This window comes from Sorex fumeus, unplaced genomic scaffold, assembly GCF_029834395.1.
Source record: "Sorex fumeus unplaced genomic scaffold, SorFum_2.1 ptg000098l, whole genome shotgun sequence".
In the NCBI taxonomy this organism is placed as follows: domain Eukaryota; kingdom Metazoa; phylum Chordata; class Mammalia; order Eulipotyphla; family Soricidae; genus Sorex; species Sorex fumeus.
This window is the reverse complement of record NW_026606155.1, coordinates 32,597,192-32,618,203: the sequence shown is the minus strand read 5'-3', so window position 1 is coordinate 32,618,203 and position 21,012 is coordinate 32,597,192. Positions and strand designations below refer to the sequence as shown.

The 21,012-nt window shown below is 37.8% G+C and overlaps 1 protein-coding gene and 1 non-coding gene across 2 annotated transcripts in view; both read right to left on the bottom strand.

Moving 5' to 3' along the window:
* KCNH5 (potassium voltage-gated channel subfamily H member 5) overlaps window positions 1–21,012 on the bottom strand; it is a 391,167-nt gene that overhangs the window by 184,204 nt on the left and 185,951 nt on the right. The window lies entirely within an intron of this gene.
* LOC130042126 (U6 spliceosomal RNA) lies at window positions 14,637–14,743 on the bottom strand. Its single transcript, XR_008795102.1, has one exon. It is a non-coding gene; the product is annotated as a U6 spliceosomal RNA (small nuclear RNA).

The window sequence follows — 21,012 nt, the reverse complement described above, 5'->3', positions numbered from 1 at the left end:
GACCTATTCTAGAAAGAGAGAAGGGTGACCACCATCGACTGACCTTATTCAGAATCCTTTCCCACGAGAAGAGGGAACAGTGTTAGTGAATTTCAAGGTTTTACCTCTAGACAACCACAACAGCATGAAAAAATGGCACAAATCTCCACTACGAGGAGAGACGAAGAAAAGTCTCGAATCCTCAACAGGGGTTACCCACAAATATGCATTCTACAATAAAGAATTCTGAGATGAACTGCTGAGGATGTTCAAGGAACTACTCAAAGAACCAGTGGAGGAGACATCCAGAAAATTAAAGGAAGAAATGAAAGAAACAGTGAAATGGGTAGTCGAGAAAATGCAGGAAGAAATGAGAGCAGAAATAAAAAAGCTGCAAAAAGAAGTGTCACAAATAAAGGATTTAGTAGATGAAATTAAAAACTCAGCAGGTGCCCTCAGCAGTAGAATGACTACACCTGAAGACAGGATCAGTGAGCTTAAAGATGAGCAATAGAAATTGCACAGGGAACAACAAACAATGAGAAAAGACCTCAAAATAACTCTAAGGAGAATCAGAGACCTAGGGGATGATGCCAAGAGGAAGGAACAACATTAGAATCATCAGAATACCAGAAGGACAGGGAGGCAACCCCAACGAAAAAGCCACAGTCAAAGAAATCATTGCTGCAAAGTTCCCAGAGTTAAAGAATGCAGACATCAGATCCATGGAGCCAGAAAGGTGCCAGGTAAAAGAGACCCTAATAAAAACACACCAAGGCATATCATAGTCAGAATGATGGATGCATTGGATATAGACACAATACTGCAAGCAGCAATGTCAAAGAAGGAAATCACATACAAAGGAGCATCCCTTAGATTTACAGTAGACCTATCAGAGGAAACCCTCCAAACCTGAAGACAATGATGGGATATAGTTAAAAAAAAAACTCAGTGAAATGAATGCCTCACCAAAAATACTTTATCCAGCTAAATTCTCACTCAAACTTGATGAAATGATATACCATTCTATAGATAAACAACAGTTCAGGAATTTCATAGACTCAAAATCAAATCTAAAAGAAGGATTAAAGGGGCTCCTGTAAAATAAAAAGAAAAACACTTATAAACACAACCAACCCCTACAGAAAGATTGCACAAAACCCCATGACAATAATCTCTCTCAATGTCAATGGTCTTAATGAGCCAATCAAGAGACAAAGAGTGGCAAAGTGGATCCAGAAACTGAAACCAACTTTCTTCTGTCTACAAGAAACTCATCTGCACAGTCAGAGCAAATACAGACTCAAAGTTAAAAGGATGGAAAACAATCCTGCAAGCAAACAGCTCCCTCAAAAAAGCTGGGGTGGCCATACTAGTATCCGACAACATAAATTTCAGATTGAAAAGGGTTAGATAGGACAGCGAAGGCCATTTTCTATTTAGCAAGGGATACATACAACAGGAAAAAAATGACACTCTTAAATGTATACGCACCTAATGAGGGAACAGCTAAATAATTAAAACAACTGCTAACAGATTTTGAGGACATTGCTAGCAACACAATAGTAGTCACAGACTTCAACATCGTCTTGTCACTTCTGAATAGATTAACAAGAACAAAACTCAGCAAGGAAACATTGGCTTTGAAGAAAGAAATAGAAGAGAGAGGGCTAATAGACCTGTACGGGGCTTCACACCCTAAAAGGAAAGAATATACATTCTTCTCCAGTGCAGACGAAACATTTTCCAAAATAGACCACATGCTACACCACAAAACATATTTCAATAGGAGGATAGAAGTAGTATCAACAATCTTTTCAGACCACTATGTGCTGAAGATAGAAGTGAATCACACAAAGGCACTGAGAAACAAATCAAACACCTGGAAACTAAACAACTCAATGTTGAATAATGAGTGGGTCAGGAAGGAAGTCATTGATGAAATAAAAAGATACCTAGAAACAAATGAGAATGAAGACACGAGGTACCAGAATCTATGGGATGCAGCTAAATACGTTAAGGGGAAAATTTATAGTTTTGCAAGCATTCCTAAGGAAAGAAGAAAGGGCCTACATAGATAGCCTAACCTCACAGCTCAACATCTTAGGAAAAGACCAACAAAAGGAACCCAAGTTTGGCTGAAGGAAAGAAGTATTAAAACTTAGAGCAAAAAAATAATGACATGGAAACACAAAAAATAATCCAAAAGGGCAATGAAACCAAGAGCTCGTTCTTTGAGAAAATAAATAAAGTAAAAGTAAAAGTAAAAGTAAAGGCCCTCCCGTTGATCATCGATTTGCTCGAGCGGGCCCAGTAACGTCTCCATTGGAGACTTTGTTGTTAACTGTGTCAGGCATATCGAATACTCTCGGTAGCTTGCCGGGCTCTCCGAGAGGGGCAGAGGAATCGAACTCGGGTCGGCCATGTTGGCTGCGTGCAAGGCAGACGCCCTACCCGCTGTGCTATCGCTGATAAACCACTAGCAAGACTCACAAAGAAAGACAGACAGAGAACTCTAATAAACTGAATCAGAAATGAAAAAGGGGACATCACAACAGAAACCAATGAAATTCAAAAGATTATCAGAGACTAATTTGAGAATTTGTATGCCACGAAACAAGAGAACCTAGAAGAAATGGATAAATTCCTGGATTCCTATAATCTCCCAAGATTGAACCAAGAAGACTTGGAATACCTGAATAGACCCATTCATATAAAGGAAATTGAAACTGTAACCAAAAGTCTTCCCAAAAACAAAAGCCGGGGCTCAGATAGATTCACTAGTGAATTCTTCCAAACGTTTAAAGAAGGCCTGTTGCCAGTTCTCCTCAAGTTTTTCCAGGAAACTGAAAAACCAGGAACTCTCCCAAACAGCTTCTATGAGGCACATATCTCCCTAATACCAAAATCAAACAAAGACACCACCAACAAAGAAAATTATAGGCCAATATCCCTAATGAACATGGAGGTAAAGATCCTCAACAAAATATTAGCAAATAGAATCCAACAATTCATGAAAAAGATCATACACCACGATCAAGTGGGATTCATCCCAGGGATGCAAGGATGGTTTAACATTCAGAAATCAATCAACATATTCCATCATATAAACAAAAGCACTAACCACTATACAAGTAGGGCTGGAGTGATACCACAGCAGTAGGGCATTTGCCTTGCATGCAGCCAGCCCAGCCAAGCCGGGTTCGATTCCTCCACTCCTCTTGGAGAGTCCAGCAAGCTATCGAAAGTATCTCATCCGCACGGCAAAGCCTGGCAAGCTATCTGTGACGTATTCCATATGCCAAACACAGTAACAACAGGTCTCAAAATGGAGATGTTACTAGGCCCGCTCAAGCAAACCTATGAACAACGGGAGGACAACAAAAGTAAAGATAAAAACATATGATTATATCAATAGATGCAGAGAAAGCTTTTGACAAGATCCAGCACCAATTTATGATGAAAACTCTTACCAAAATGGGTTTTGAAGGAACTTTCCTCAAGATAGTCAAAGCCATCTACGACAAACACATGGCAAGCATTATCCTCAATGGGGAAAAAAATAAGGTCATTCCTTCTAAGTCAGGGACAAGACAAGGATGCCCACTATCACCACTTCTATTTAATATAGTACTGGAAGTACTTGCAATAGCAATTAGGCAAGAAAAAGACATTAAAGGCATCCAGATATAAAAGGAAGAAATCAAGCTCTCACTATTTGCAGATGATATGATACTATATCTTGAGAATCCTAAATCCTCTACCAAGAAAGTCCTAGAAACAATAGACTTGTGCAGTAAAGTTGCAGGTTATAAAATTAATGCCCCCAAATCCATGGCCTTCTTATACACAAATAATGAGAGAGAGGAAAATGACATAAAAAAAAATCCCATTCACAATTGTGCTCCAGAAAATCAAATACCTCAGAATCAGTCTAACTAGAGAGGTAAAGAACCTCTACAATGAAAATTACAAAACACTACTCCATGAAACAAAAGAGGACACGAGGAAATGGAAACAGATCCACTGATCATGGATAGGAAGAATTAACATTTTCAAAATGGCAAAGTATTATACAGATACTCTCCAAAGCATTATATAGATTCAATGCAATCCCTACAAGGATACCCATGAAATTTTTCAAAGAAATAGATCAAGCACTCCTGAAATTCATACAGAACAACAAATGCCCACGAATAGCAATTCATGGGGAAATTCTAAAGCAATTCTTGGGGAAAAGACGTGAGGAGGCATTACCTTCCACAACCTCAAACTCTACTACAAAGCAATAATTATTAAAACAGCATGGTACTGGAACAAAGCCAGGGCCACAGAGCAATGGAACAGGGTGGAATATCTGTACACACAATCCCAAATGTATGAACATCTAATCTTTGATAAGGGAGCAAGAAATGTGATGTGGAGCAAGGAAAGTCTCTTAAACAAATGGTGCTGCTATAACTGGACAACCACATGCAAAAAAAATGGGCTTAGACCTCAACCTAACACTATGCACAAAAGTCACAACAAAGTGGATTAAAGATCTCAACATCAGGCTGAAATCGATAAGGTACATTGAAGACAAGGTCAGCAAACCCTCCACGATATTGAGGCTAATGGTATCTTTAAAGAGGACACTCCACTGACCAACCAAATGGAAACAGATAAACAAATGGGACTATCTCAAATTAAGAAGCTTCTGCATCTCAAAAGATACAGTGACCAGAATACAAAGACAATCGACAGAATGGGAAAGGATAGTCACCCATACCCTTCTGATAAGGGGTTAACATCAAGGATATATACAAAGCACTGGTTGAACTCCACAAGAAGAAAACATCCAACCCCATCAGAAAATGGGGTGATGAAATGAACAGAAACTTTCTCAACGAAGAAATTCGAATGGCTAAAAGGCACATGAGAAAATGCTCTACATCACTAATCATCAGGGAGATGCAGATCAAAACAACAATGAGATATTATTATACACCAAAGACTGGAACACATCCAAAAGAACAAAAGCAACCTGTGTTGGTGCGGACTGGTGAGAAAGGGACTCTCTTTCACTGATGGTGGGAATGCTGGCTGCTTCAGCCCTTTTGGAAAACACTATGGACGATTCTCAAAAAATTAGAAAATGAGCTCCCATTTGACCCAGCAATACTATCCTTGGGAATATATCTCGGAGAGGTAAAAAAGTACAGTCAAAATGACATCTGCACTTCTGTGTTCATTGCTGCACTGTTCACAATAGCCAAAATCTGGAAAAAACCTGAATGCTCGAGAACAGATGACTGGTTAAAGAAACTTTGGTACATCTACACAATGGAGTATTATGCAGCCATTAGAAATGATGAAGTCATGAAATTTACATACAAGTGGTACTACATGGAAAGTATCATGCTAAGTGAGATGAGTCAGAAAGAGAGGAATAGACATAGAAAGACTGCATTTATCTAGGCAATATGAAATAACAAAATAGGAGACTAACATCCAAGAATAGTTGTGATAAGTAACAGGAGGTTCACTCCATGGCTTGAAAGCCAGTTGCACATAGTATGGGAAAAGGCAGTTCAGAGACAGAAGGGTGTTAGGAGGATCCTCCTAGGATGGGAGATGCATGCTGAAAGTAGACTATAGACTGAACATGATTGCCATTCAATGCCTCTTTTGAAAATCTCAGTACCCAAAAGGAAAGAGAGTACAAAAGCAAATGCCCTGCCACAAAGGAGGGATGGGATGGGGGGAATAAGAAGGGTGGGATGAAGACTGGAATCATTGGTGGTGGAGTATGGGCACTGGTGGAGCGATGGTTCATCGATCATTGTATAACTGAAATCCAAGCACAAAAATTTGTAAGTCTACAACTGTACCTCATGGTGTTTCACTAATAAAAATTTAAAATAAAAAGATGTATGAATATAGAGAACTGTGGCTAGGAATTCAACTGCTGCCAAGCAATGTGTTAGCACCCTAGTATCCCCTGTCGATAACCATAACCAAGTGTGCAAGTACTCAGTGAATCACAGGAATGACTCACAATCATTACAAGAGGAAGAAAGGGGGAGAATGTTGAAACAACAATGAGTTTATATATTAAAAAATTTATGACTCAAAGCAGTAGAAAGCATGCAAAATTTTCAATACTGAAATGAGAAACTAGTCACATTGGGCACACCTGTCAGGATACTGTGACATTCACAGTCAAAGAATAACAGCCACTCCCCATATCACTCCATTTTATGGCAATATATAAATATGACAAATTTATGATGTTGAAAAGAATAGAATTAGACTTTAAAAAGTGGATTGAGATTCACAGAAGGGAATAGATTATGAAAGTATTCATAATGTTCCTGTGCCAAATACTTACCCACTTGTCTTTTATCTATTTTTGAATAATAAAGAGTAGGTATAGAGCTAGTACAGTATTTGTTAACAAAAAAATAAAAAAAATCTCTGAAACATCAAGCTGTTTTAGAAGATGATGAAAATCCAAGATGTGTTTGCTGCAAAGCAGAAATTTAGAACAAGGGGTCCACAATCAGTGCCGGCTAGCCACTGATGGCTACTTCAGATTTTTCCTTCACTCATGGAGAAGGAAATACTGCAACCATAGACATTTGGGGAAGCTCAATTTATCTAAATTTGGCAGTTTTATATCAGTTTTACTGGAATCATATAAGTATATCCTTATATCTTCAATAAAATGCATATGTATAATGGGTTATTTAGGTTATAAAATACCTTGTAACTTTCTACTCAGATTTAGCATTGGAGGAAATATTGGTACCCAGACTTGGTGCTAAGCTTCCAAAGGCTTAAGATTCTACAGTAGAGAGCCAGAAAGATAGTACAGCGAGTAAGGCATTTGTCTTGCACAGAACCAACCCAGGTTCAATTCTTGTATATGAACACTCCCTATCCTGAACACTGCCAGGTGTAATACCAGGAGCACAATCCTGAGCACTTCTGGGTGTGGTCCCAAAACAATAACACACACACAAATACAATAAGCAATATAAAGAATGCTTACATGGAAAAAAATGAACAACAAAAAATGAAAAAATATACAGAACAACATGTAACACTACCAAACAACATTTTAAAATTTTTGTTTGGTGGGGGTTGGGGGGCGGTTGGGGAGTGGGGGAATTGATCCACAACAAGTAATGCTCAGGGTTTCTCCTGGCTCTGCATTCAGAGATCACATGATTCCAGTGATAAAATCTGGGTCAGACACATGCAAGGCAAATACCACTGTACTATTTCTCCAGCCCAAACAACACAAAACTAATTCTGTATGTTTAAAGATTTCCATTAAATATTCCATTAGTTCCAACATTTGTAACCTCCCATGACAAGACTATATCTCTTCTGAAATGTCTTATTTTAACTCCTGATATAAAAATTAAAAATAGCTTCTTATCACTATGCATACCATTAGTAAAAGATAGCACTTAATGAAAGTATTTTAACATAAATCTCTATGAAGTTGATATAAATATCCATATTTTCCAGAACCAGATACAGAATAACCAATAAATTATGCAATATCCCAAGAAAAACATTGCTAGTGAGTGATGAAGCCTAGGTTCAAATTCTTTTTTTTCTTTTTGGGTCACACCCGGCGATGCACAGGGGTTACTCCTGGCTCTCAGGAGTTACTCCTGGCAGTGCTCAAGGGACCATATGGCATTCCCAGTGCTCTGGGAATCGAACCTGGGTCGGCTGCGTGCAAGGCAAATGCCCTACCCTCTGTGCTATCTCTCCAGCTCCTGCCTAGGTTCAAATTTAAGGCTATCTTATTTTTAAATTCCTTACTGCTCATAAACTTATATACTGTATTGTAAAATAGCTTTGGTGGTTTGCTATATTTCAATAACCTTTAAAAACCTTTGATTTTTAAATATTTAAAGATATGAAGGGGATAATCTGGAATCCACTGAAAACTTGTCAACCTCATTCTCTTTCTTGATATAAGAGGGGTATCACAGATTTTATTTTTTTGGAGGGGGGAATAAAATTTCTTCTATGACTAAGTATTGTTAATTACAGAACTTAATTACAAGAACATTAAGTTACATGTGGTAAATTTTTATGTTCCATGTCTTGAATAACTAGAGGATTTTAGCCAACTCTCATAGGCAATGAGCTATATGTTTAATATTCAAACCTATGCTGCTTCATATATAATATTTATAATTCTGTAATGTTCATGAGGATGATATTTGTCAGGCTATAGAGCATCAGCATTGATCTATAGTGTATACAAAATGTTGTTCTAATCTACAGTGTAATATATATATCCTGGAATAACAGTGCCACCATTTTGATTTATGCAATAGTCACTTCACAACCATGTTTGGAATGTTCATTTTCTTGTCTTTTATAAAATACAGCTTACTAAAAATTTTTTACTATTATCATACATGCTGAATATGCTTCCTGGGTGGATTTTAATTGAGCAGCATAATTCTTCAGAATTATACACAGATGCAAATTCACAGCCAATCAAATCATTAATAAAACATGCAACATTAGTTCATACTGGTCAGCATAATAAACTCTTGGGAAATAAGCTAAAACAAATTTAGAAGTATCTTTTGCACAACCAGAGCCTTTGTGATTTATATTGCCTCCTTTCTACTCTATGACTTACTATAGGAAAAATTTCTAATATCTTTGAAGTTGTAGGTTTTTTAATACCTTATAATAACAAGCTCTGCAGTTAAGTTTTAAATTTCTACAGATCAGTTTATACCAAAATTGCAGCAAAGAATAACCGTGGGAGCTGTTTAATGAGTTAATTAGTACTCACTCTTACAATAGAGCGCATTCATCAATCTGGGAGATAAACAGCAGATGTTTTCTTTCTGTTTTCTCAAGTATATATTTTTCCCTTCATATTCTTAATGTCCATTTAACTATTTGATCCAATCAGGATAACTTTTAAGTAAGAATTGCATATATTCCAAATTAAGGAGAGTTCAGTTACTTAGGATATGTCTAAGAAAATTTAGTTTCTCTGTTTAGAAAATTAGTAAATAAGTCAGTTCCTTAGATACCCTTAGGAAATGCAATTATTTTACCTGAAAAAATAGAAGTTATTGCTAAATATGGAGTAGTTATGATTAATTAAGAGATTTCTTATTATTTCAGAACTATGATAGCTATTATCATAGATGCTTGTGAAATGTAAAAGCAGAATATCAAAATTTTTCATCTACTTTTAAAGCTATCGCTCCAGCCCCAGGGCTGGAGCGATAGCACAGCGGGTAGGGCGTTCGCTTTCCACGCGGCCAACATGGCCGACCCGAGTTCGATTCCTCCGTCCCTCTCGGAGAGCCCGGCAAGCTACCGAGAGTATTCGATATGCCAGACACAGTAACAACAAAGTCTCCAATGGAGACGTTACTGGGCCCGCTCGAGCAAATCGACGATCAACGGGAGGGCCTTTACCTTTTACCTTTACTTTTAAAGCAAGATGCTGGCAATACAGGGTTCATTAATACTAGATTTTTAAAACACATAAAACAGAAAAACAGAGATTGAGCTACATTCAATGAAATAAACTATTGTAGATAATGACTAATTATTAGCTTATAAAAATAAGTTTTTAGAATGACCTCTGTGGAGAATGGAATAGTCAGGAAGGAGACTTTTACTTTTCACTTTACATCTGCTGATTCCTTAGTTCACCATTTTTACTTTTAACCTGCTGCTCTTTTTTTATTCCATATTTTTTCAATAATACTAATGAGAACAATATAACATTTGAATATTGACACATAATAGGTGGAAAGAATAAAACTGGAGTAGTGTGAGTTAAGGATCATGTTTTGTTTTATTTTTATTATATTGTGATAACATGATTACAATCATGCTAATATTAATGCTTATTATATAAAAATTTACTGCATCACCAACAACGAAGTAATAGAACCAATCGCTGTTGTCTTTATGTTACCTTAGTCCTGTCTATTTCTTCTCCATCCACCAATTCTATTCTTCCCACCACTTGGCAACCTCAGTTCTGTAGTCAAAATTCAAGGGCTTGTAGTCATTGGACATGGTCTTTGCTTTGTTTCTTTGTTCTCTACGGATGAAAGAGATCTGGAATTTTTCTTTCTTATTCTGATTTATTTCACATAACACAACCTTTTCTAACTCCATCCATGTTGTAGCGAAAAGCAAGAACTCATCTTTGTTTATACCTGAGCAGTACTCCACTGTTGTAAACAATTCCGTGCCCACATATCTGTCATTTGATATTTGGGTAGTTTCCAAATCTTGTCTATCTTAATGTCATTCCAGTGAATATAAGTATAAGCGTGTGTCTGTGTCTCTTCATGTTAATAACTTAGTACTCTTGGAATTAATACCAAAAAGTAAGAATCATTAAGTCACATGAGAATGCTATTTTAATTTATTTAGAAGTCTTCATACTGTTTTCCACAGGGACTGCACTTGCAAAAGGTTGTTTCCTGATCCATTCATCCAGTTTGATAGAGGAATTCAATTCATTGACATTTAGAAATATTTTACATATAAAGAAGTTTTATGCTACTTGTATATGAAGATTTGGGGTAGTTCTGCCATTTGACCCTGTTCCTTTTATTTTTTATTTTCTCCACTTCTGTTGAGATCTCAGACTTTTATGTAATGATGTCATTCCATTTATCTCTACTTGTTATGTTTTATGTTTTTGCTTCGTAGATACTTTGTTGTTGTGTATAAAGGTCTGAGTTTATTTTAACTTTCAAATTCAAATCACATAAAAAAAATCTAGAACTCAGTCAGTAAGTCTGTACTCTCTGTCTCCTCTCTGACCTGTTCTGACTGATGATCTGTTCTGACTGATGTTAATACTTCTAGTTCCAGATGGGGTTTCCTTGCTTTTTGAAGGAGACCCAATATTCCTTGCAGAGGTAATTTAGAGCCAATTAATGTCCTCAGTTCTTTTCTATAAATGTTTCTATCACTCACTAAAATATGAGTTAAAGTTTGGCAGAAGAGTTCTATTTTTTGGTTCCTTTCATTCATCACTCTGAATAGTCTGAATAGTCTTACTAGAATTTCATTGGAGAAATCTGCTGTGTATCTAAAGGAGAATCCCTAAAATGTGAGTCTTTGCTCCTCATTGCTTAAGGAGTCTTCCTCCCAACCCTTGCTCACTCTCTCTCTCTCTCTGATTCTTGCTGTTTTTATCATATGTATTGCTGTGCTTTTATTTGAGTTCAATTTGTCATTCATTGGCCTTTTAAATCAGTACAATCGTTTCTTTTTTTTTTTAAGATTGAGGAACTTCTCACCTTATATTTCTTCTACACCGATTCTTCTTCTCCTTTCCTCTCTCTTGTAATTCCTAAGATATGGAGGTTTTTACTCTTCATTTTGTAATATATCTTTTCATTTCATTTTTTTTTCATTTCATCATCCTGTTATTTGTCAATTGCCTCGAGCAGGCCCCAGTAACGTCTCTTTCATCCTAGCCCTGAGATTATATTCAAGGCTCTTTAGGAGAATGAGACCCATCATTGTTACTGGTATTTGGCATATTTGGTATGCCACAGGGAGTTTGCCAGACTCTGCCCTGTGGGCAGGCTACATTCGATAGCCTGCAAGTTTGTCCAAAGTAGGAATGAGATAATAAGATGTCATAAAAAGATCGCTCCAGCCCCATAAAACATCTCGTGGCCGAGAATGCGGCCACGCGGTTCCGGGAGCTGGATTTTATAGTCTCTGAGTCTTGGCCGTTGATGAGATTACATGGCATGGGGCCAGGGGGCCAGGTGGTGGGTGTGACCCCCGCCTACTGGGATCTGGAGGATCTGGGTGGAAGATGCTCGACTCCAGTCCGAGTAGGCTTTTTTTTATTTATTTTTTATTTTATTTATTAGTAAAACACCATGAGGTACAGTTGTAAACTTACAAGTTTTTGTGCTAGGGTTTCAGTTATACAATGATCAAGTATCCATCCCACCACCAGTGCCCATTCTCCACCTCCACCAACTCCAGTATCCCTCCCACTTCCCCATCCCTCATCCCACCCTGCCTCTGAGGCAGAGCACTGCCTTTTTTTCTCTCTCTCCTTTTGGGTGCTGTGGTTTGCAGAAGAGGCATTGGGTGGCAATCATGTTCGGTCTATAGTCTACTTTCATCATGCATCTCCCATCCTGGGTAGACCTTCCCAGCACCCTTTATTTGGTGCTCCCTTCTCTAACTGAGCCGCCTTTACCCCTAGAGTGTACGGCTTCCCTCTAAGCCATGGAGTCAACCTCCTGGTATTTATCACAGCTGTTCTTGGGTATTAGTCTCTTATTTTGTTACTTTATGTTCACTTGATCACTTGACTTCCCGTTAATTGGCAATTTGCTTGAGCGGGCGCCAGTAACATCTCCATTTGTCCCTGTCGTGTGCTAGTGTAGCCCAACAGCATCTGTTCGCTCTAGGAACACAAAGAGCCTCAAACCGATTGTTCATGATCTTGATGAAGAAGTCTGACCATCTGGTTGGTGGTCGGCCATGCAGTCTTTTGACATCCCGTGGAATCCAGTCAGTAACAGCTCTAGTCCAGTGGTCGTCTTTAAATCCCATTACGTGACCAGCCCATCTGATTTTTGATACCTTGGCAAACGAGACAGCGTCCCTGATTCTTGATTGTCAACGGATGATGGAATTTCAGATTCTTTCTCTCATTTGAGTGAAATGTGATATTCCAAGCATAGCTCTTTCAATTCCTCTTTGAGAGACCCGAATAGCATTCTCATCCTGTTTGCGTAGGGCCCAGGTCTCTGAGGCGTATGTTAATGCAGGAAGAACAGTGGAATCAAAGAGATGTGCCAGGAGCCGGAGGTTCTTCGTCCTCTTAGCTATTTCTTCGATGCTCTTGAAGGCGTTCCAAGCCGCTCTCTTCCTCCTGTGCAGCTCGGTGCCAGGTCATTTGTCATGTTGACTTCTCAACCTAGGTACACATAGCTGTTGCATTCAGAGATGGTCGTTCCATTGAGAGTGAATGGGGCGTCAGGAACGAGGCTGTTTCTCATAAACATTGTCTTCGTAAGATTCAGCTGCAGTCTAACCTTTCCACACTCACGGTCAAAGTTGGCCAGCATTTGTGCCACTTGGCTAATGTTTGGTGTTATTAAAACAATGTGATCAGCAAAGCAGAGGTGGTGTAGTTGCCAACCATCTATCTTCACTCCCATTCCTTCCCATTTCAGTCATCGCATGACGTTCTTGAGGGTAGCACTGAAGAGTTTCGGTGAAATGGTATCACCCTGCCGAACCCCTCTCTTGACATCAGTGATTACTTCTTTGTAGAATAGTGAGATCCTGGTAAGTGAATCCATAATACAGCTCACAGAGGATCTTGATGTATTGAGTTTGTATGCCCTGATTGGCTAGGGCTTCAATGACCACTTCCATCTCAACAGAATCAAAGGCCTTCTTTAAATCAATGAATGTTAGACAGAGCGGCATCTTGAACTCCTGAGAAACCTCAATGAGCTTGGTTATTGTGTGGATATGGTCGATGGTGCTGAATCCTTTGCGGAACCTGGCTTGCTCGCATGTTTATCCTTCATCTAGTGTTCTGCCAATCCTATTTACGATGCCTCAAGTGAACAACTTGTAGATGACAGACAATAGGCAGATCGGGTGATAGTTGCCAATGTCATGGATGTCTCCCATCTTGTACAGTAGTTCAGTTTGTTGGGTTTTCCATTGGGACAGAACCCTGCATTCAGACAGGTAGCGTGTGAAAAGCCGAGTCAGCATATTGATGAGTACTGATGGCAGGTTCTTCGGGTGTTCAGGTCTGACCTTGTCTGGGCCGGGTGCTGTTTGTTTCTTTACTTTATGTTACCCAGATGAACGCAATCTTTCTATGTCTATCCCTCTCTTTCTGGCTCATTTCGCTTAGCATGATATTTTCAATGTAGTACCACTTGTATGTAAATTTCAGGACTTCATTTTTTTCTAACAGCTACATAGTACTCCATTGTGTAGATGTACCAAAGTTTCTTTAACCAGTCATCTGTTCTCTAGCACTCAGGCTTTTTCCATATTCTAGCTATTGTAAACAGTGCTTCAATGAACAAACAAGTGCAGATGTCACTTTGACTATTCTTTTTTGCCTCTCCGGGTATATTCCCAGAAGTGGTATTGCTGGGTCAAATGGGAGCTCACTTTCTAATTTTTTGAGAATCGTTCATACTGTTTTCCAAAAGGGTTGAACCCGGCGGCATTCCCACCAGCAGCGAAGGAGGGTCCCTTTCTTGCCACATCCGCACCAACAAAGGTTGCTTTTGTTCTTTTGGATGTGGGCCAGTCTCTGTGGTGTGAAATGATATCTCATTGTGGTTTTGATCTGCATCTCCTTGATGATTAATTATGTAGAGCATTTTCTCATGTGCCTTTTAGCCATTCAAATTTCTTCTTTGAGAAAGTTTCTGTTCATTTCGTTGCCCCACTTTTTGGTGGGGTTGGATGTTTTCTTCTTGTGGAGTTCAACCAGTACTTTGTATATCCTTGATATCAACCCTTTGTCAGATGTGTATTCAGCGAATATCCTTTCCCATTTTGTAGACTGTTTTTGTATTTTGGCATTGTTTCTTTTGAGGTCCTGAAGCTTCTTAGTTTAAGATAGTCCCAAAAATATGGAATGCTTCACGAATTTGCGTGTCATCCTTGTGCAGGGGCCATGCTAATCTTCTCTGTATCGTTCCAATTTTAGTATATATGCTGCCGAAGCAAGCACTGTAATATATCTTTTAAATTCTCTACATTGCTCTTCTGTTGCCACTTTTTTATTTAATATGTCATATACTTTGCCTTTTAGTTCACTGATTATTTTTATTCTTATACTTGGAAAAGTTCTTTCATTTTTTTAAAAAAAAATTTATTAGTGAAACACCATGAGGTACAGTTGTAGACTTACAAATTTTTGTGCTTGGGTTTCAGTTATACAATGATTGAATACCCATCCCTGCAACGGTGCCCATTCTTTTTTCAATCAAACTTTCTTGGAGTTTATTCTCTCCTCCAATTATTTTCTCAGTTGACTAAATAGTATCATTTCTTTGAAGTACTTCTTGAGCAGTTTAGAAAGTTCTAATGAAGTTGGGGGAACTTCTTGACCTTTTTGTCTCCATCTGTTGATGTAAATAAGATCCTTCATTTTTAAAAAAATTATCTTCATTATACTATGGCAGCTATCTATCTTGTGTTACCAATCACAATATCAGGCTGGTGCCTATGACTCTTCTATTTCTTGTAATCACAGATGCCTTTCATTGGTTTTGAATGGCCTCGGCGGTTGCAGCAACAAAATTCAGGTTTGTGTGTGGTCACAAATAACTGCTAGACAAGTTCACTCAACCTTGGGGGACTAGACTTCAGATCAGAAAAGCCCAGTGTGTCCATGCATCAATATTGGGAAAGCTTAGTTGGCAGATAAGGACTCTCTGGCTCTTCACTTTACAAACCTCCTCTGATGTGCCTGTATTCATGCCCATACTTATCTTGAGCCCAACTGCTGTCTCAGTTCTAGGTGACCTGTGAGCTTATTTCCCACCAGAACCCCAGATCACACATATGTGCACCTAGAAGACACCTGTACACTGATGCAGCCAGACCTGTTCTGACTCTTTGGTCTCACCCTCTCTGTGCCCAAGATTACTCTGGCCTTAATGTTTTTCTCTCTTGCCTGGTTCCAACACACTCTCTAGGAGGAGGAGAGTAGGAATCCTCAACTGTACCTTCAGGGCTGAAGAAAGTGCAGTGGGTAGGATGTTTGTCTTGCAAACGGCTGACCTGGGTTTGATACCTGGCATCCCGTATGGTCCTCCAAATACAACTAGGAGTGGTTTCTGAGTGCAGAGTCAGGATTAACTTTTAGAATAGCCACGTACGGACCCCAACCAAAAACAAAACAAAATTCCAACTTAACCGAGCCTTCTAAATGCTTTTCTAACCATGCTGTTCAGCAATCCCTGATCTCTCCGATTAGCTTTCTAGGGCAAGACCCTACACAGATTTCTAACTATAGAATTTTAATTTTGTTTGCAAACTCAGGGAGCTTTTTCATTTTACTTCATTTCTAACAGCTCAGTCAATCCTCTGTGCTAAAGAATGTTTAAGATGTGGAAGAAAATGTCCCTTTATCCTGATTTATAATATCTGGATATTGAAGCATATAATCAATTGTTTTCTCTTATTCAGACAAAGAAGTTTGACAAGTGTCTATTTCAATGTATATAACCTAAAGCCACATCTTCTTAATCATTTAGAGGACTACTACTATTATTAAAAATATAATTTCTTCTAGTTCTTTTATAATTAAAAGTACAATTCTTAATAAAATTGTAATAAAACTGGGCAATAACTAAAAAATGCATTTAGTCTTTAAGGTATAGTATGATACTAAGAACAGCCATTACGTACGTGACTCAACTTAAAATGTAATTTTCTTAAGTCTGTGACCTGAATTCCAAATAATTGACTTATATCAATGGAAACTGTTAACTAAACTTGTCATTTATATAGCTTTAAAATATATCTGTGCATGGGACACAAATATTTCAAAGTTTTGTAAAAAGTACATTATAAATACAGAAGAATAGAGGTTACAGAATAAGTAGGTAAGTATTTTAAAAAAAGATGGTGGAAACACTGTAAGCTAAGCTTAAATAAGTACAGGTTTGAATTCTGTGACAAAATATATCACTTCCAGATTGAAATAATTTATAATGCAACAAAATGCCTTAAATATAAAATTTAAAAGCACAAAATATTAAATAAAATACTGCCTAAAATACTCTTTTTTATCAGTCCAGTATCTTTTTCTTTTAATTTTTACTAGTGAAACACCATGATCTACAGTTTTAGACTTACAAATTTTTGTGCTTTGGTTTCAGTTATACAGTGATCAGAAACACTTTCTAGGGGTTAGAATAATAGTGCAGCAGTTGGATACTTGCCTTACATGTGGCCAAACAACCAGGGTTCAATCCCAGGCACTACATATGGTCTCCCTAGCCAGCCAGGAGTGATCCCTAGGCCCAGAGTCAGGGGTAAGTCCTGACTTACAAGGTGTGGTCCTAATTTTTTAAATGATTCTATTTTAATGAATTAGATCATTGTTGAAGAATGAATTATGTAAAATAATGATGATATAATTTCCATGTTTTATTATAGCTCTTAGAAGCTTCTTGAAAAACCAAAAGTATATGCTCTATATAGCAATAGAATAATACAGTAAGTCATATGATATATGTTATTATAAAGATATGGCAGAGTCTGGCAAACTCCCTGTGTCGTACCCAATATGCCAAATACCAGTAACAATGATGGGTCTCATTCTCCTAAAGAGCCTTGAATATAATCTCAGGGCTAGGATGAAGGAGATGTTACTGGGGCCTGCTCAAGGCAACCGACGATTAACAGGATGATTTGTGATTTTATGATTTGTGATAAAGATATAGTATCACCCACAACTGAAACTAAAACCTAACATTATGGAACTGGACAACTCATGTCACATCATTGACAATTGAATTTAACTATATTTATTTTATGTATCTAAATCTCTTTTCGGCTCTACTGAAAGCTCTACTAATAATTATTACTGTATTTCACATTTTGATAACTAAGCAGTATAAGCACTATAAGAGAATATATAAGGAAAAAGTCTTAAACATTTTCTACGATCATCATGAAAACATCAAACATAAAGATTTATAAGTTTCACAACTAAATGACTCATAAACAATCATAGAGGAATTGTCGTTTAAAACATTCTGATATAAAAATGTATTTGTTCACATGGTTGGAAAGATTAGAAACAACGAATAAAGAATTAGCATACAAAACACACTTGAAGATAAAATGTTAAATTACAAAAATATATAAAACAAATAATAGAAAGAGATATTATTTTTTTTTTGAGCGATAGCACAGTGGTAGGACATTTGCCTTGCACGCAGCCAACATGGCCAACCCGAGTTCGATTCCTTCGCCCCCTTGGAGAGCCCGGCAAGCTACCGAGAGTATCTCGCCCACACGGCAGAGCCTGGCAAGCTCCCCGTGACGTATTCGATATGCCAGACACAGTAACAACAAAGTCTCCAATCAAGACGTTACTGGGCCCGCTCGAGCAAATTAATGAACAACGGGAGGACAGTGATAGGGACAGTGACAGGGATAATTTATTTATTATAATCCTTCAAAAATCTAGTATGTGCCAGACACTGTCAGACAGTAGTAAGACTATAAAATAACAAAGCCTGTGTCTTTGGAGTTAGATTCTGGTAAAGAAAGGAGGTAGTTAACTCCTGGGTATATATCCCAGAGAGGCAAAAATGTATAGTCGAAGTGACATCTGCACTTGTTTGTTCATTGCAGCACTCTTTACAATAGCCAGAAACTGGAAGAAACCTGAATGCCCAAGAACAGATGACTGGTTAAAGAAACTTTGGTACATCTACACAATGGAGTACTATGTAGCTCTTAGAAAAGATGAAGTCATGAAATTTACATACAAGTGGTACAATATGGAAAGTATCATGCTAAGCGAAATGAGTCAGAAAGAGAGGGATAGACATAGAAAGATTGCATTCATCTGGGGGATATAAAGTAACAAAGTATGAGATTAATACCCAAGAATAGCTGAGATCAGCACCAGGAGGATTACTCCATAACTTAGAGGCCAGCGGGTATCCTAGAGGAAAGGGCTGTCCAGATAGAGAAGGGAGCACCAAATAAAGGATGTTTGGAGGATCCTCCCAGGAGGGGAGATGCATGTCGAAAGTAGACTATGGACTGAACATGTTTGCCACTCAATGCCTCTTTTGCAGACCACAACACCCAAAAGGAGAGAGAGAACACAGGGGATTGCCCTGCCACAGAGACAGGGGGGATGGGGGGATGGGGGTGGGAGGGATATTATCCATGGTGGTGGAAAATGGGCACTGGTGGAGGGATGGGTATCTGATCATTGTATAATTGAAACCAAAGCACAAAAAATTGTAAATCTACAACTTTAAAAAAAATAAAATAAAATAAAGGGGAAAAAAAAATGAAAAAAAAAAAAAAAGAAAGGAGGTAGTTAAACAACTAAACTACATTTAGACGAGAAAAGATTGCTGTGTGGTGAATATTATCACCTAAGTGCCCCTTGTTCTTTCAGTTATTATTTATTATCATGTTTTAGATGAGGGGAGAACAATTAAAATAGAAAAAAGCATATAATATTGTGATGTTTTTCAAATAAACAAAATGTTACAATTTGAAAGAAAGGATGTTAGAAAAACAAGGTAGGCACAAAAGAAAAATATGAAGCCTGCGATCCCATAGCACTTCTCCAGTGTAATAATTTATGCTTTGGCTGATGTGCTGCCAAAGCATGTCTGTTTGCAAATAAACATCTCACAATTATTAGTCATGTTTGTTCAGGCTGAACTTTTCCCCCAAGAATTTAGCACTCGAGGAAAGAACACATACACAAACACACACACACTCAACACACTAATATAGCTCTTCTGGGTATGTTCGAGATTCATTTTTTGTTCATATCTCAAAAAATGCTGTAGTTATATAGCTGTCTCCTGTTGGAGTCTATTAACTCAAAGATAACACTAACTATGAAGAGTCAAAACTGTAATAACTGTATACAGAAAACTGTGTTTGGTCTTTATTTTTAATTTTTACTTGACTTTTTACATGCTGGTACCATATGCCCAGTATTTAAATGTAACAGGAAGCAGAATCCTGTGAGGTATATATTTCCAATAACACAACTAGTCACATGCTCTCCTTAGAAACTCCACTCCAGCACTAATATCCTGAGTTTTAGGTGTCTGAAAGTCCACAGTGACTGTGATACTATTTGAAAAAAATTAAAAGACTATTTTTTGTTTAATTCATGAAATTTTTCACACAGTCAGCTGAAATTTAATCTTGAAATAAACTGGTCATGGGCTCTTTATCTAAAAAGCTGGCTTTATCAATAATATTTCTCAAGAAAAGTACGGTTCTTGTCAACATGAGCATTATGCTAACATAACACACATGGTTGGATGCATATTTCCTTTGAAAAACCCAAGTTATGAAACTGGATAGGTTTGCATTAATCAAACATTTGAAAAAAGCACAAACTAAAAATTATATCTCCACATAAAATAAGCGAATAACTTGAGGGAAAGTTTATTAAAAAACAGCTAAGACTATTAGTAGAGTTGAATAATAGAATACCTAGAACAGAGGATTTTAGCACTGTAGCACTGTCCTTCCGTTTTCCATCGATTTGCTCGAGCGGGCCCAGTAATGTCTCCATTTTGAGACTTGTTGATACTATGTTTAGCATATTGAACAAAATAATGATCATAAAAATAAAGTTATTTTTGCAGGAGTGTTAAGATAATATATTTTTCAATTTTTATTAGGGAAACACCAAGAGGTACAGCTGTAGACTTACAAATTTTTGTGCTGGGATTTCAGTTATACAATAATCAAATACCCACCCCTCCACCAGGACCCATTCTCTACCACCACTGATCCCAGTATCCCTGCCACCCCTCATGCCCTCCATTTGACCCTGCCTCTGTGGCAGGGCATTCCCTTTTGTTCTTTCTTCCCTTTTGGGTACTGTGGTTTGCAAAAGAGGCATTGAGTGCCAATCATGTTTGGTCTATAGTCTACTTTCAGCATGCACCTCCCATCCTGGGAGGATCCTCCCAACACCCTTTATTTGGTGCTCCCTTCTCTATCTGACCTGCCTTTTCCCCTATTGTGTGCAGCTGGCCTCCAAGCCATGGAGGAAACCTCCTGGTACTTATCTCGGCTATTCTTGGGTATTAGTCTCCTATTTTGTTACTTTATGTTCCCCAGTGAATGCAATCTTTCTATGTCTGTTCCTCTCTTTCTCATCATTTTGCTTAGCATGATAGTTTCCATGTAGTATCACTTATATATAAATTTCATGACTTCATAAGATAATATTTATAGACATAAACAAATTCCAATCAAAAT